This window comes from Anomalospiza imberbis, chromosome 6 (genome assembly GCF_031753505.1).
Source record: "Anomalospiza imberbis isolate Cuckoo-Finch-1a 21T00152 chromosome 6, ASM3175350v1, whole genome shotgun sequence".
In the NCBI taxonomy this organism is placed as follows: domain Eukaryota; kingdom Metazoa; phylum Chordata; class Aves; order Passeriformes; family Viduidae; genus Anomalospiza; species Anomalospiza imberbis.
This window is the reverse complement of record NC_089686.1, coordinates 20059239-20073771: the sequence shown is the minus strand read 5'-3', so window position 1 is coordinate 20073771 and position 14533 is coordinate 20059239.

The window sequence follows — 14533 nt, the reverse complement described above, 5'->3', positions numbered from 1 at the left end:
TTTGTAAAAGAGCAGAAATGCTGTTGCTCCCCAGTGACCAGCTATGAGAGTTACAGCTGTCAGTGACGGGAGGCAGCTTCCCCAGAGTGTGAGGTTTTAAACATGTCATCAGTTGTTAATGACTACAGGTCACTATTACATGGGCCAGGATTGGAAATACTGACCTAAAGATGAAAAGCCTGATGTATCTTTACCATGGCCATGAGCCATCCAGGGCTTCTTTTCAAACAATATAAGGAAATTATCTGCAGTGTTATTACATGTATGTATTAGTGGAGATAATGAGATGCAATGAGTCTTGGTTTCTGCTCCCTGTTTGCAATAGTTCAGTTCTGTTTGCCTTGATATACTGCTATGGGAGACTGATGATTAATGGGCAGAAAGAAAGGGTATGGCTAAAGCTTGCCTCCCTGAGAAGGCCAGAAGGTCTAGCCAGCCAGCCATTAAAAGCTCATTACTGCAGCAATAAAGGGATCGATCCCTTAGTATAGCTCCCTCAGAACTTTAACAATTAGCCCATGTGCAATTATATACTGGCAGGCTAAAGAGGGTGCTGATAAATCATATTTTTATTTCTAAAGGCAAGAGAGATGAGAAATATTAATACACAGCAGCATATGGAATTCATATAAATTTGGAACTAATAAAACAGGCTGCTTGCAGTGGTGCTGCCATTGCAAAATTTTAAATAACTTGACAGTAACAGAAAATTCATTGCATCTGGGCAGGGATGAGATTCTTCCCATATCAGGTGATTTGGCTCAGAGCAAATATGCATATTAAGCAGACTACAGATCTCAACAGAACTGGCTGGCAAAAATTAAGTTAGAGCAGCTTGAAGCAGTGGCCTGAGGAACAAATAGAGTGTTTTGAAGTGTAGAGTACTAATTACTCCATTGTATTAGGTGCAAACACAGAAACAAAATGTAGTTCCTACTCCCCAGTGTTAAGAGTTTATAGTTTTTGAGATAAAAATGTATGACACGGTATATAATGGATCTGGTAAAAGAGGTTGTGAGGAAGAAACAAATAGAACAATAAGGTTTTCATTATCTGGCTTCTCTTTCTGTTTTTCAGTGTAGTGGGGGTGCGTCTGCACTGAGACAAGAACACCAGAACTCTCTAGCTGAGTCCCATTAATAGTCTTACTCTGCTTCTCTGGACTTAGTCTTAAGAAACGTAGCTAAAATACAGGCCTGCAGCCAGAGTTGTTTGCTCCTCCCCAGAGTAGTCTTGCAAGATAAACAGTGCTTATGCAGTGGAAATAAACTGCAATATTAAATCAATACATATACACCTCCAAGAAAGGGCTTTAGTGGCCACAGTACACCTTGCACAATTCTTCCATATTCCTCCTCTGCTTTCTCTTTCAAGTGGAGTGACTGCCTTTTCTGGAGCTCTCCTCAGCACATTTCACAGGCCCCCACAAGACATACTGTAAGGCTCTTTAGAAATCAGCCCAAGAAAATTCTGTCTGTTAGTACGGTTCTTCAGCTTCCAGTAATTTCAAACATTTTACCTTGAGTAGAACATCGAAAGGACATTACACTGATTTTGCTTCCTGTTAGCTTTGCAGGCCTGCCTGAAGGGTGTCTGGTGCATTACAGGAGTGTAGCAGGATGTGGGACATTATCCCTTTGGGTCAGGGTCTTGGCACAGTGCTGCAGGGGTTGTGGGTTTCTGTGTGCCCTCTCAAGTGATTTTAGAAGCACTTTAGGATGATAAATTAGTAATAATATCCCATGGTGGTAACATTATTTACTGCTATAAAAGCAGAGTAGAATAGACAAGATTTTTGCAAAGCACTTGTTCCAGTGTCCATAAATATCACTAACTGGAGTCCTATTTCTTTGATAACCCAGCTGCCACTAGATATGCCAACGTTGCACTCCAGATATTACAGTCTGTTTATGATAAAATAGAGAATTGAGGGATGCAACATCGAAAAATATCAGCTCCTCTTTCTCAGGATTGTTTTGCAGAACTGTTTTCAAGTAACTGTAAAGAGCTGATTGAATAAACTCTCTGATTTCTTCTGCCTCTTCCTGATTAACCTGTATATGTTTTACATTCTGGATCTTGCACATCACTGCTAAAACAAAAGGGCATTGTTTTACATCCTCGTTTAACTGCATAATTGTGTGTATTCCTTGGCTTTCAATATAATTAGCTTAAAGGAAACTGTTACTGTACTTGAATTCTTGTAATTTATAAGCCTTAAAAGAACTGACAGCAAAGACTGTCAAGTCATCATTTTGTTTTGCCATTTCCCAATTATATATATATTCACTAAAATTTTTACGATGACTACTTGATTTGCATCATAAATGTAAAACTATTGTAATAGTTTTCTGAAATAATTTCTTTCTTCTTTTTTCAAACAACTTCAATGGCAGTTGACATTCTAAGAAGTCAGTGGAATCTTAGTCTACACTTAGCTACACTTAAGACATGAATGCATTTTATTCAAAATAATAATCTATAGGTGAATATACCACATTTGAGAAAACTATTTGCTGCCTCACTTTAGTGGTCAATCTATAAAATAAAAAGTTTATGAGTTTAGGTGAGTTCATAAGTCTAAAGGAAACAGTCAAGAGCTGCTGTTAGCCTACCTAACCATGTAGGTCTCTGCAAGGTTAGCTTCAGAGCATGTGCTCTCTGCCTGCCTCAAAAACAGAAACTCCCCTGTGCATAGATTTAAGAGTTCAACTGCTGTTGCTGTGGCAATCTCTGCATCCACTCAGCTTTCTTTTCATTCTCCTTTCATGACCTGAGTTCCTCTTGAGAGATGGATTGTGTATTTTAAAGGTACACTTTCAAAGCTACAAATATCTGAATCATGAGGGAGTATTTAGAAAAGTATCTTTATGTGCTTGCCTGGTTTTAGACTTTATTCTTTGCATTTACAGAATGCCCAGGGACATAATAGTGAGTTAGACTAACCTTTTGTCTGACCAGGATGACTGTTTTGTTTCTGTGCATCTTCTTCAGAACACACATCCAGTTATAGAAGTCAGCAACACTCCAGGGATTTTCACAGAGAATTGCTTTTCCTCAAATGGGTTTTTCCTGAATATTCAGTGCTATGTGAAGGGTCTCTTGTGTAACTTTTGCTGTCTGCAGCATAGCAGGCAACACTACGTGGGCTTTTTTTTTCCCCCTCTAAATCTTACGCTCAAAGGTACAAGGCATGAGGTCTCTGGGTGCCCTTGCATGACAGGATGTGAAAGAAGTCATGCACTCATTTCCTTTCTGTGCATGAAAGGCAGTTCACATATACTGAGACTTTCAGAGACTGGATTAAAGCTGTTGGCATCACTTGACATTTTCAGGTAGCATTTCCAAAGAAAGTGTTGATGTGCAGAACACTTAGGTAGTCTCTGAACAGTTTTGAAAACGCATCTCCAAGGATGAATCTCAGGATTCATAAGCAGCATTCACGAGAAAATGGCTTTGTGTCAGCCCACACAAGCAGTGTGGTATTCAGTAGTCATACCAGCTTAGCAGAGCGTTTCACAAAGACACAATGTCATTTCTCAGCACAGGCACACCCTGCTCTAGGAAATGGGAAGAACATTTCTCAAAAGAAATAGTAGATGACAAGTACTGCCTTAGCTGTGAATTTTGCTTAGTTCCTCAGGGGAGGAATTAAAGGGGGATCTAGTCTAGGACCTATGACAGAAGTTGTGATGGAGATGAGAATACAGTCAAGAGACAAACAGAAAGGAAACAGATATAAAGCTGACCCATAGTATTTAACAAGCTATAAGCTGACTGGTCTAACCCACTAGAATGTACTGTACATACAATGCAGTTAAGGCCTAAGTTTAGCAGCAAATTCAATATTACGAAGTACTTCATGTGCTGGAGACATCTGAGTTACAGGTGCCATGTGAGCTATAACCATGCCTATCTTGGCTTTGCATTTTTATTCCTTTACTTCACACATCCTTTTTGCGAGAGGAGCCATTTCAAAATCAGAAAAAACTGCTTTGCAAGAAAACTGTACAGGTGAAAGTGAGCTTTGTAACCTGAGAAGCTACAAAGAACAGGGAGTCCTTGAACCAGAACCAAGGTAGATTCCCTCTGCATTTGGGCACATGTTTCTGCAGTGCACTATGTTCATAAGCCTAAAGACTGCAATATTATCCAGGATAAAGAAAATGCCAAGGTGGTCCTTCAGTGCTATTATTTTTTTCTATTAGCAATGAAGCAAGATACTAAAAAACCCATAATCCCAATTATTTCCCCCTCACCTCAATCATCAGAAATCTTGGCACAATTTTGTAATTGCTTAAGCCTTATCCAGCAGAGTAATCCTTGATTATGTGCAAACCCTTCAGTGTCTTCTGCCAAATAAACTGCCTGAAGCAAAAGTGATATTCTTAACATAAAAATACCCCATTTCCACCAAAGCATGAGTTACTTTCATCCTCTTCTCATGTAATAGTTATCAGTGTGCAAACTTTGATAAGTTTCACTAGTTTATCAGTTCTGTGCTCTTCTGACAGACTTCAGACCTTCCTTCCCCATGTTTTCCAGTCCATTATCTCACCAAGACTGAACTTTGTACCGTGTCTCCTAAGCACCTTGTTTAAGCAATTTCCTTAATAGCTGCTACTACAGCGCCTTGTAAGTTTCTCCTTTGCTTCTGCTTGAAGCAGAAGGGGAGGAGAAACTTGGGCTAGATCAGGAAAGGACAGGTAGAGCAGCAGGCCAGGCACCTGTGCTAGGAAATTCCCACCGTTCCCAGCGATGGGCTCCACGGTGCTCACTAAGGTTTGTAGAGTTCAGTAAGTGCCTGAGTGCTCTAGGAACTGACTTCTAAGATGAAACTAGGTTTAAGTACCAGCATCAGCTTAATTTTTAAGAGCTCTGAACAAAATTTTAAATATCCTACTAAACCCACTTTTTATGGGTTTCAGTTTGAAACAAGTGTAGCTAATTGTCTTAAATTTTCAAGAGGATGAAAGTTAACCCAGATTTCAAGGGCCTTTCTAAAGCAAATTTCTGGGTTTGTGCCAGAACTTTGTTGTATGCTGAAACTGAAGCTGTAGCTCTGTTATGGATCAAGGTCATAGATTAATGTCCTTCCAAAGCCAAGCCAGAAACCTCAGAGGTTTTGTTTTGGTTTAGAATTTGTTCTTTTTCATGTTGTTCTAATTACAATACCTTTTCCCTGAAGTACCACTACCAGCAAATACTTTGCCCAGTACATTTCTCTTACTGTAACTTTTTGTTGCTGGTCAGGCCTGGCTGTGTGAGTAATTTTTTCCTTGGACTGAGGCAGGAGTGCTCACAAAGCACTGTGCTGGCCTGGCAAAATGTCTGCGGGGTCCCTGCCTTTCCTTCCAGCCAGGGCTGTGGTGCCGTCAATATGCTAATTCAGGGCAGCTGAGAGCAGAACTCTCTACCTGCAGCCTTTTAAGCTCAAAGATTTTTTAATCAGTTTCTTAATTGGAACCTAGGGGACCCCATTATGCCTTAGTAATGCAAAATCTAACTTTTAAAAAATCTTAATTATGGGCTGCTTTTTAAATGAATTTGATCACTGAGAGTTTCTATGTTTAGGAGGTGGAGGGGGGAGGCAGTTTTTTCTCCTTTTAGAAAATTGAAACACAGAAATTCTCAGGAATCACAGGTAAAATACTCCATATGGACAGTGCATTTAAGGTGTTGCTATTGTATCAATCCAGTGCCTATACAATGATAAGTTTTTTAAAAAAAACTTATTGTTTTCTTTGTCTTTGCTTTATTGGTGACCACAGTGATTGTTATGTGTCACTGCAGTCAGAGCACTCTGTGTCCCAGACAGTTTAAAGGACTATGTAAGTATTGTGTTGAAAGTTTGGAACTGACAGTGTAGACCAATAATTTCTCTGATATATATTCCAGAGGCACTTCTGGAGAATAAATCTGTTCATCACAATGCTTCTGTAAGCAATTTCTCTCTAACCTCATCTCATGACTGGCACTGTAGTGTCCCTGAGCTTGAGGATGAAGTGTTACTGCTATTTAAGATTTTTATCATGAAAAGATAAAAGCCCTTTTTCTAGCACATGGGCAGGCACAATCAGAAGTATCCCTACATATGCTGGTACACTGATTGTACAGTTTGTAAATCATCACTTGCTTCTCTGTTTACAAGGGGAAGAAATAGTTTCATAACATACTAATTATTATTTTAGTAGTTTGTAAATTTGCATGTAATTTCTAAGATACTGATTAAACTCCAAACCAACTTTTTTTTTTTCTTTTTTTTTTTTTTTTTTTTTTTTTTTTTTTTTTCTGAAGATTGTTTTAGAATTCCTTAGAGACTATCTTGTGCTGTGTTTTCTTGCGTCCTGATAAGGAACTCAGCAATGTTACCCTCAGGACTTCAGTTACTGTCTTCAACTTTTCATTTATGGGGAGTGCTCATACCTGTTCTTTGTACTGGAAATCACCATAGTTTAAAGAGCATGCACTTTGCTTAGGCACTATGCGGGAGAGGCACATTAACAGTCCCATGAGGTATCAAGACAGTGAGTCTCTTGTTGATGTGTCTGTAAGCTTGCATATATCCTGCATTTTGCTCATTGTTAAATAACTCCATTCTTTGAAAGACAGTATACAAGAGATGGTATCTACCAAAACACAGAGCTCTTACAAGGGGATTTGGTCCCACTGAGTGTTTGATCTCTGAAGTCATATTTGTTACCTGTTTCTTGAGATTTTGGCACCAATGCTTACATCTAAATGTCTGATGTGTAAGTTGAGTAATAAATATGCTGAGTGATGGCAGGGATATTAAGGCTGTGGCTGTCAAGAGATGTAGGAAGAGTTTGATTTGGAAATTTTTATGGGGTTTGGATTTCAGTCCTGGAGAAAGGATTTGCTAAAAGAGAGATCCAGAATCACTGAATATCTACCTGCATTGGGAGACAGGGTGGGACTCTGTTTATTTCTGCTAGGGTCTGCCTTTTGTCTGAGTATTATTCATCAAGTACTATGCTCAATTAAGATTGTTTTGGGCATCCATATTATTAGAAGAAAAATACAGACATCTACCATAAATAGTGCAGTTCTGAGATGACTTTGCCTAAAGGAATCTCCCCACCTCTTTCCTTTAAACACAGGGGCAGCTGAGGATGATTTGCAAATTTGGTTGAATGTCTGGGATTAAGTGGGGCAGGCTTGGATTTAGGTATATAAACAAGGTAATAAACTCAGTGTGAAAGAAGAAAGAGAGGCACTGATAGTGATTTTCCTCAGAATTAATTCTATATTTGATCAGAGGAAATCCAGCTGTAGAGTTGCAGTAACTACTTGCTAGAGCTGGCTGTGCTGCCAGCTGGGGCACAAGAAGGTACAGGAACATCTAGTGAATCTGTTCCAGAGAGCTACTTGGGATTGTAGAAATGTAAAATAGTCAAAATCAGTATGTGCATGGTGTTAAATAAATGAGGGCCAAAGAAGAAACTAAAGCATTTCTTCTACCCAGCCATCCCCACTATGTAATTGTCTGTTTGCTCTTTGGCTCTTAACTGGAAGGAGTGCACAAACCAATTATTATTAAGTTGTGGGACCATAGAGAAATCATATACAGCTGAAAGGAGAATCTGGGGGAAGTACTATGGAGCATGTGTATGGCCAATATGTTTTGAGAGAAGGCAGTTCTAACTCAAAGGCACACTAGTCAGCCTGGACTATTTGCCTTGGTGCCAGAAAGGACTCCTTGATGCTATTTTACTGAGCTTTAGATATGCATTAGTGGGAAGATGTGCTGTTGGTAGCCAAACAAACTGAAATATTGTCAAGGGAAGGAAAAGGGAGGGATGAGATCTAACAAAAGAGCGGGAAACAGGTGGAGTGAAGATGTATCAAAATTCATCTCAATCTTTATTTACCCAGGCAGGAGGAATCCCATCTTCTCCACTGTCCTAGGATATGCAACGTATCTTAGTATGGCTGGCTTGCAAACTTTATATTCCTACTGCAAACACAGGCAAATCAAATATGAAAGTCCCTGACACTGCTTGTTCTGCCTTTGCCTGAACTGAGAAAGCAGTTTCTGAAAAAGGAGCAGCACACATCAAACTGCGTGACACATCCTCTTAAAAGAGAAAGCAAGTCCCTCTGTGTGAATAACTGCATAATAAATAAATCTGTACTTTCTCAAAATCGTTGACATTCTGGGTCAAACCTCTCTCCAGTGTAATTCTCCTGACTTGAGTGAATTTACATGAGATCAAAAGTGATCCTCTTTGTTAAGAGACTGAGGTGATTCTGTCCATGCATTTGTCTCACAGTTTGGAAAATTAGTTGCAACTTTGTGTCTGTATGTCTGTGTGCACATTATATACACCTGTGCAAGTGCACATGCACATCCATGTGTGCATTAGGAAACTAAATTTCTGTTATGTTACAAATTTTAATGCTATAAATTATTGGTTTACATGCATTTTGGTTGTCTGCCAGGCCTTTTTTACCTGCTTCAATTTGCCTATTCATTTTTTATGTAAACCTTACTGTTCCTTGTCTTGCAGAACAGCAGGTTTCTCATGTAAATTTTAGCATTAAAGAACAAAACACTACAGATGAAGTTTAAATATAATAATAATAAAAGTGACTATAAAGCAGCAAATTTCTCTCTGATTTAGCTTTTGTTAGTTTCTTCCAGTCATAGGTGCTGATTAATATAGACCTTTTGCTTCTCTTTTTGCTGTAGCCCAAACACAGCTACAGCAGACGGACCTGAATCCTTGCTGCCTCACAGAGATCAGTTTGAAGATCAAGCTCCTTTGCAGAATGCTTATTGTGGTGATGAGGTGAGGAAGAGCAAATGCCAACTGGATTGGCAACTACTGCACTTGGCCATGAATCACTAGCAAAAAACAAATCATAACTTTGATCTCAAACCAAATAAACTTTCAGCCATGTAAAAAGAAAAAAAGGTTGCTCTTCTGGGCTTTCATGTCTGAAATGAGAGCACAAGAGTATAGATCTCCAGCACAATTTTGATTGCTTTACTTTTCACTGGAAAGAACCAAGATGAGACCCACCTAAATATAACTTCTGGAAATAATGTCTATCTTACTATTTTCAGCAATTGAAAGAGATTAAAATTGGTCGAGTGTGAAATAAAGGATGAGTCAGTGAAGAGCTCGTATTGGGATCTGTATCTGTCTTGTGTAGAATGCAAGACTTTTGAACAGTGTCTTGGGAAAAACAAATATCCAGCAAAAGCACTCCTCTTTAGTGCTCTGATGCACATATTTCTGCTTGTCCTGAATACCAATTGTCCTAATGTTTCTATACAAAAATGAATCTAAATATTTATAGGGAAATATACTGAGAAATTCAAAGCAGAGATTTTTTTTTCACACTAATGATTACACCCTGAAAATGACCATAGCAGGTTATCACTGAAGACAATAGCTTCTCAATATATGAGAATAGAATATTAATTATAGGAATAAAATTATTTGAAGTTTTCTGAAGTACCACAATTTCACTACTTTATTTTTTTGTGGGACATTCCTCAAACATTTTCCTCAAGGTCTAAACCAAACAACCATGGCTTGAAGTGAGGGCTGAGGTGCAGGGCAATGAGCAAAAGTACTCAGTACTGCATGAGCTGTTGTGACATGCTATGCAAGCCTTCTCAGAGCCTGAGACAATTTTACTTTTCAGCCTTTCACCAGGTACCTTTAGGTTTGAAGCAAATGTCTTGTGTGTGCCAACTTCCATTGGAGCAGGTGGTGACAATCAGTCAAAACCAGAACTTTTAAGTAGCTGGTTAAAGTTTTGACAATTTTCATGTTTCTCTGCCAGGCACCTTAAAAAATCCATCCTATTTGCATTCTGTAAATAAGGTATTTATGTGAGCTTTCTCTCCTGTACCTCTTTAATAGGTTTCTGTGCCCTGTAGAGATCTTGCTGAAAACCATATACTTCATTGTGAAAAATACTGATGTTTTCCTTGTGTGTAGCCCACTTTTACACCTAAATAAAATTGCAGTTGTCTAATTAGAAGCTGTATCATGGAAGAGGAAAAATATTAAAAAATATCAGATTTATATTATGTACAGTAACATGGAAGGAAAATAATTTTAGATGAAATGAAAATAGTTGAGTTAGCACTGCATGATGCGACCCTAAAATAATAGTGATCAATGTACTCAGAAAGGTGTCTGTCTTGCATATTCTTTGAAACACCACATTCATCCCCACCACCTGATGACTGCTGAAGCCAATGAGGTTGAATTGGTCTTTACCACCCAGACTGCTTCTTTTATCTAAGAAAATGAGAAAAGGTCAGGGATTTGGTGCTACCAGACCATCTTCCTTTTCTCTCTTCCCATTTTTCAGTGCACAGATGGAGGCTGAAGTGAATGATCATGAATATTATATTCAACGAGCATTTTCTATGCGAGAAGTTATCATGCTACAAGCTCACTTAAAGTGCTTCATGCACAGGATGGCTTTTTACCCATAACTAGCAGAAAGATGTGAGGGAGAGCCTGCTCCAGGAAAACGAAAAATATTTTGAAATGTTTTGTGATGAAACTAGTTTTGGTGGTTTTTTTCAGCCACTTGCTTCCTGAATATCACATCTAGCTACAAAGGTGTAACACAACACTTTGATAGAAATTAGAGTTTCTCCCATCAATATGTGTTAGTGTAGCATAGACATTTGAATACTACATTTAAAGAATGGATGGTTTCAAGATATCCTAATGCTTATGATCAACTTTTTGGAGAGTTTCAGAGGTAGCTGGTTGTACAAAGAAGGAACTGAAGTTTACTCAGACCTTAGTTTTGCTATCATGGCTGTTTTGTTTATGAGAAAGATATCTGCATTTGATCCTGAGCTGTCATGAGCTGTCCCATTTGAGAAGGGTTGCATCAAATGCAAGATAAATTGGACAAGTGTGTTAAGGTAGTGTTTTCTCATCAGAATTTTTATTGTCTGAAGTATTGATCAAATAACATAACTTCTCAATGTCTGCTGCATGGGGTCATAACCTTCATAAATGTGACCTAGAACAAAATGAAGTTCAGAGAGGTGCTGAAAAGAAATTTGGTTATTGCCCCATCACTTCTGCAGTGAAGTAAAGTCATCACACAGGGCTAATGGGCATCTGCAGCTCTGAGGAAGCTGCCAAGTTTATTGGGTGGGAGTGGACTATTTTGTTTTTATGTCTATTTTTGACATTTGTTTGAATATGCTGTGCACCTTTCATTTTCAGCATTCAAAGTTTTGGCAGTCTTTATTGACAGTCTGAAAGGCAGCAATGTTGATTTATAGAATGTGGGAAAAGGATCACTGTAGTTACCAATGACTTGCATCCATATCTGGAGTGAAACACAGCAGGAGCTTCACTGAACACAGCAGTAGCATGAGATACTGTGAAGAGCCCATCATATAGCAGAAAAGCAACAGAAGTAATATTATTAAGTAAGGATTAATGTGTTGGGAATACCCCTATATTTTTAAGAAAGGCATGATTGTGAAACATTGTAGGTGGTTGGAATATGGCAGCAAAGTGCACCTTAAAATCAAACCACTAGTAACTCTTAAGTGTGACCTTTATTGAATTTATTAATTCATAAATTCATTATTCCTGAAACCACATCATATTAGAAGTAGCTTGAAAAAGTCAAAACTGGATATGAGGGGAGAGGAAGAATTAGATCTGTGGTCTCCCCATTAATCAAGTCCTTTTTCACATATTTTTTTATAAATGCATCCATTTTTATGTAAATGCAGTGACAAGAAAATACAAACTGATAAATAAAATAGCAGACAAAAATCCCTTCTGAAAAATATAACTCCATTGATGCCCTGAGTGCTTTGATTATAATCCATGTTTTTTTTCACCATGGCATGAAGAGGAAAACCAAGGTGTTTTGATTCCCCTAATTTTTCCTGTGATTCATAGTTCCAAAAACACCCGCAAGACCCCCTCTCTGCTGATTTGATCTTAAGGTTTAGTGTTGGATGGCCCTTGATTTGTTTCACTTTTTAGGAAAGCTGTGATGGTCTAATGGATGTGCATGGGGTAACAGTGTACATCATGTAAGCACAAATCACATGTTTCTCCTGCATTTGTACATGCCAGGTTCTAAAAGGAGAAAAAAAAGTTACAGCTTTTTTTGTTGCCTTTTTTTTTTGTCCCTGTGCAGTGGTGAGGACTTGTTTCAGCTCTCAGGTGCCAGCCAAGACAAAAACTCAAACCGTGCAGTAAATGAATACTACAGAGATACTTCCATAGTGATGGAGAGCATTTAGTGAAATTTCACAAGGGCTCTCTGTAACACATATTGTACAGATATAAATAGTGAATACTCATCATTATGATTGGGATAATTTAAAGTAGCTGCCTAATTCTATTGGCAAGTTTAATTGGTTAGATTATTAATCTTTGATTATTGGCTCATTGCCACATAATATTTTAGTTAATTATTGAGCATCTGTATTAGTCTCCTGGAACTGCACGTGTGCATTTTTTGTCATACAGTAAAAGTGTCATTAAGGAATGGCAGAGACCCAAGTTGTGTTCCTTGCTTACCTGGAAATGGGGATGATAATACTTTGCCCATCTTAACAGTTTACCTTGCACAGCTTTTGGGACAGTATCACTCTTTTACTGGATTTATCTTGCATCTTGCAAGCAGACATTGGATATGGCTTCAGTGTCTCTGTGGTTCAGTAGTATGGCCAAGAGATAAATTGCCAGAAGACTGCAGTGCCAGACAGCCCTCTCTCCTCAGTTCTGTGGGCTCTGTGAGGGAACAAGCATCTATGGAGCACTGGGTTAGAAGCTCTTCTTTTGAGTTAGGCTTTATGTCAGGCAGAGGTCAAAACTCTCCTTGCTCACATGAACTGTTGGGAAACAATGTTTTCCCATGCATCTTCCTGAGACACTGTAAAACACTGAGTAAAAGAGTTGTATTGACCTTTAGTACTCCAGCTTTGGATGGAAGGAACATCTGACCACTGTGAAATGAGGGAGAGACACACTGAATTAGGAATCTTAAGAAAAGCAAAGCCTAGGCAAGACATAAAGACTAGAAAGAAAGAAAGGAAAAAACTATCAAAAAACTATGCTGGGCCTCAGATATTCAGTCAAATTAATTGTTACTCTTTGATCAGCCTTTGACAGTGTCTTAAGGAAGGCCACCTACCCACATCAGCTTCCATATGAAGTGTGCAATATTCAGCCAACTGATTTAGAAGGAAACACTTCTATCCTGGAAGAAAAATATCAGCACAAACTCCAGGGCTTTCCAGTATGTTTTTTTTGTCTTCTTTCTTACCCAGCAGGCTTCTGTAGAATTTTAATTCCCATTTCATTACAGAATTGCTCTATGGAGAATCTGGTTGTTGAAGTGTAGAGCAAGGCAGGTCTACAAAGGCCATTCTTGTCAGGCATGTTTTGGTAGATCAGCTCCTAGAGGAGAAGAGGGAAGAGAGAGTATATTTCTGGGAATACTTCAATGTTGTGTCAGTGTGGACAGTGGTTTGGCTTCAGTCACACCGCTAGGGCACAGCACCCTTGTTTTTATAACTTAGCTTTTAGTACTTCTTTGTGTATAATAAGGATAAAGACATGCATAGGTATTGCATTCCTATGAAGTCATAGTACCAGAAATGCATGCTAGCCATACAGACTGGCTTGTATTTTAATCCATATAGAAAAAGCCCACATGGTGTAGTGTAGCTATTGAAGACAAATGGTATAAGGATTAAAAGCATGACTTTATCACTGTGCTTCGCTAAATCAACTTAAAATTATTCCACTGTGCATTTCAGGTAATGTAATAAATTCAAGTTAGAGACTACTAAACTCAGTTGACTTAAACACTGAGAACAGTCTCACAAGAGCTGCACAGAGAAGGGGAAAGGCTAATTTATTTCACTTCTCAGATCTCTGCAAGCACTGTGTAGATAGGTATTGCTAATGAAGACTGCTATATAACACCAACAGAGAAGAAATATGATCTGAGATCAGGGAGGTCTGGGTCTGATCTTTGCTGCCACCTACAATGGACTATGTGAAATTCAGAGGTTATGAAATCCAGCATATCTCTTGCTGGATACTAACAGAAATGCTGTAGGTCCCCTGCCAAATGTTTTTTCTGTTCCTTGCATAGTCTGTCTTTCAGTACACAGTGGAGTATGCTTTCCTTCCAGATTTAATTTAGAAATACCTGCAATAACTGGGGGCTTGTCTGTTCTCTGAGTCTTTGTTGATGTAAATTTTAAGCTAGGGTCAGATATAAGATTTCCATTACCAGCATCTGAAGCCCTCTGTTCCTAGAACAGGAGTAACAGAAGTGACTGAATTAGGAGACTTGGACTTTCCCCCAGGCTGTTTGTCCTTCCCTAGCTTTCCTGCTGTGCAAGTCATTTCATCATCTAATGAAGCTGAACATAGACTGTCAGCCATGTCACTTAAATTAATAACATTTAGGACCTTGACTATAGGTGTAGGTCACTACACGACAGAAGTGTGGATACAGATGTAGCTTTCCCTTCCCT